A 3,888-nucleotide genomic window follows, 5' to 3' on the forward strand; every position below is an offset into this window, starting at 1 on the left:
TCGCGAGACCGTAGGTCGGGGTCGCTACCTTTCGCAAGCGGAAGAGTGGGAGCAGGCGATCGGGAGTGGGATCGCGACAGCTCGCGATCGGGAGCGGAGCGGGATTGGGGAGGCGTGGATCGGGCTCCAACGCTTAACAATTGGCTCAACTGATATTTGGTTGTACGGTTTATTATCTGTTCTTCTAAAAATTCACTTTTCTATGCATTGTTGGAGAAGGCTTAGGTTATTCGGGGAACTAGTAATGATAATGTCTATAATTCTGATTAGAGTTCTGATCCAATAAGCTGTGTAGAAGGAAACACAAATCTTATGTATTCATGAGGATCATGTTGGCATCACAACTTTTTTTTCAACTATTGGTATTAGATTAAGCTAAATTTTTCCACAACTTTAACAGAAGTAGAAACCACCAAGTTTATTGACGCTTGAAATTAAGACTTACTAGAGCTCCCAATGTTCCCCGTTTCACTTGATAGTGCATGATTCTTTGTTAAGTTGCTTCTTATCCCTTTATCATGTGGTAGGAGTAAGGATTATGAACCCTAAGACCCATTTACTGTAAAGTTGTGGATAGGTTTAATCATTTGAGAAGTGATCACATTTAATTATCTCTTATAAACTAGAAATTCAATTTTTCATGCGCATGAAACCCGATTACATCCTTTTTTTGCAGATGGAAAAGGCATGGTTGGCTTGATTGAATTATTGCATTGCATGAATGCTAAAAATAAATAATTGGATTCTTTGGTTAGTTAAATAGCTATTTTCCAATGTGACACTTAAGCCAACATTAAAGTTTGTTTTATAGGTAACAGCAAGTTAATAATGCAAGACTACTAATTATTTTTGAAAAAAATTCTATTTTTCTCTTCTTAGATCCTATAAGATAGATACAGCAGGTCATTTACCTGCTTTTTACAACTCCGTGACCAACTTTTGCATTTCATTTTTACCAGCAATTGATGCGGTATCTAATGTTGGAGGGTTTGCCAATATCTTTCTCTCTCAAAGGAATCGTAGAAAGGTTGTAAAACCTTTAAGGACCAATATTTTGGACAAGTCGGCCTTCGAAGGTTTTGTATGAGGGCAATGCATTCGAGCAATTTCACTTATTGTGCTCTTTGTTTCCATCCTTCTTTTAACCTTGTTTAATCAATTCAAGCTTTGGACAAGTCGGCCTTCGAAGGTTTTGTATGAGGACAATGCATTCGAGCTATTTCACTTTTTGTGCTCTTTGTTTCCATCCTTCTTTTAACCTTGCTTAATCAATTCAAGTTGCTTACCATTCTGTGATCAAGTTGGTTTCACCTCTATTTTTATTTAACTTGAAAATGCAACTATTTTTCACTCAACATATTGTTTTTATCACTTTCTGTGCATTGATCTAGTACACTACTTTTGTTGATAGATTTGTTATCTGGTAATGGTTAAATGTCTAGCCTGCTAAGGTCAAGGATGATGACTTCAAATGCAAGGGCATGTGCTAGGCATACAAACATGAAAAATATGAATGCACTATCACGTGATATATGTCAAACAAAGTCAATAAGTTGGGAGAATGAGAGAACAATTTATTTACAGGTTTGATTCACAGATTTTTACGAATATCAATTTTTATGTATGTTCTGAGTTTGCAATACCACAATAACATGTAATGTCTTGCAAGAGAAGCAACATTTAGGCTCTTTTGGTCTAATGTTATGTAGATAATTGTGGCTATATTGATAACAATAATAGGGTCATTTATCAAGTATGTTGTGTTTGATTTAATATAATTTATAATGTTATTAGGAAATATCAATGATGATTATGATATATCTTACATACAATAATCTGTAGAGTTAGTTGACATCTACATAGTAGCCATTTATGAAATTGTTATTGGAAGCCATAAATTGTTATTTAAAAATCTCAATGAACCAAACCGTTAACATCCATATGACATTACTTAACAAATATCAAAAAATCAAGTGACTGCTACATACAAATGAATATATGTAAAAAAAGCTATTTGTTGACAACTTTAATGTAATACCATCATAATTTTGGCATTACAAATTTACATGTCAAGATTGATATGACCCAGGTGCAAAATGCAACCCCCAAACTTCAAGATCCTTGCACCATAGTTGTTGGCTTCAAATCAGAAGGGTAGTTGCTCAATCATTTGAGATTTCACGTAAAGTGGTAGCCATCCATGACACAGCTTAGGCACATAAGATCAATCGTTAGGCTTTTATGTACTACTACAATATGGCAAAGTTTTCATGTTCCGAGTTAGTACTATGGACCAAATGATTCATTTTTTAGAATCAAATGTCTTACGAATTAACAATGTAGAGACTCTTGATCAAGCAACCACAAGATATTTATGCTTATTGATCTGTTGTCACTATGTTAAAATGAACAACTAATCTTATATAAAAATATTTCCATGAGCAAAATACAATGTGCAAAATAGTAAATGAAAAATATCAAGCACACAGAGAGACACAAAGATTTGAGCTCTGGAGAATTATGATGCAAGGTTTATTAATTTTGAATGAATTTATGAAAACATTCATGGGACATTCAAATATGCTTGTTATGATAAATGAAAAAGATAAGATAAGGATGGTTTAAATTACCATCTTGAAAGTTCAATTATGTTTGGTAGATGAGATTTTGATAGAGTTCTTGGAGGAAATAACTACAAAAGTTCATAGCTTGAGCTTTGTACATGGTTAAAAGACTCTCCAATGAACTATACAATAAGCAAATATTGTATTCACTCTGCATGTAGGAAGATATGCTTACTAAATCACATCCAAAATATTAATGTAATTATTGATGATTAGGGTCAGGCACTATTATTATTGCGCTCCTTAGCTACTTATAAGAACTCTTGTGAATCTGTGTTATATGAATGAATACAATAAGCTCATAGGATGTTGTGAATCTATTTCTTTCAAAATAGGCGATTACTAAGCTCAAGGATGATGATGAAATAGCTATTACTTTATTGCAAGTTCGGGAGAGATCTCTTGAATAAGTGTCCCTTTTAATCATGGCAAGAGAAGTTATTCTCATGATAAATTCAAGAGGGTGACCTGCTTATATTGTAAAAATAGGGCGCATAAACATAAATTGTATAGCCTTCAGAGGAGGAAAACTAGAATTATGGTCTGTTTTGGCATCTGTTGATTATTTATAATCTGGTGATAAACAAATTATTCTGATAATCTGCAGATTATCAGAATAAGTTGGTTGTTGTTTGGGGCAGCTTATTCAAAATAGCTTATTGGTAGTTATTGTTGTATAAATAACATTCTTGCCTCTGTTTGGTAAAATTGTTTGCAACAGAACTGTATAGTGCAAAAACATAAAATTACATGAAATCATCACATATCAGTTTCAAAAGTTTTATAGTGCAAAAACATAAAATTACATGAAATCATCACAGATCAGTTTCAAAAGTTTTAATATAAAGATAGCATGGCTCACAAAGTAATTAAACCCAAAAAAGAAACCAGAAACAAACAATGCATAAAAAGGATTGCAGAAACAAGTAAGCTATAAAGATATCATGGCTCATTTTGATTTCCTTTCTGCATACTTCACGAGATCGGCGCCTCCACTGCTGCCAGAAACAAACAATGCATAAAAAACGAGACAAATCACAAAACAGAAGTGAGGAAGGGAATCAAAGTCTATAATAGCTAGAAAGAGGAATTTGTACCGTTTAATTTCATTCCTGAAGCTTCTTACAACAAGTTTCGGCCTCCCAGTGTGCCACTCGACCTGCTGCTCACTCGTCGCAGCTTCTTCTGCCTGTGAAACGAACATGGAGAGGGGAAGAGGCGCTGTGCTTTGTGTCTTCACTGGTGCCGCTCGCCTCTTGTTACA

At 34.2% G+C, this 3,888-nt stretch overlaps 1 protein-coding gene across 1 annotated transcript in view; it reads right to left on the reverse strand.

The window, feature by feature from the left end:
* The window catches only part of LOC110019317 (myb family transcription factor EFM-like), a 10,105-nt gene that overhangs the window by 5,130 nt on the left and 1,087 nt on the right, over positions 1-3,888 (reverse strand). The window lies entirely within an intron of this gene.

The sequence above is a fragment of the Phalaenopsis equestris genome, unplaced genomic scaffold, assembly GCF_001263595.1.
Source record: "Phalaenopsis equestris unplaced genomic scaffold, ASM126359v1 Scaffold000054, whole genome shotgun sequence".
Classification (NCBI taxonomy): domain Eukaryota; kingdom Viridiplantae; phylum Streptophyta; class Magnoliopsida; order Asparagales; family Orchidaceae; genus Phalaenopsis; species Phalaenopsis equestris.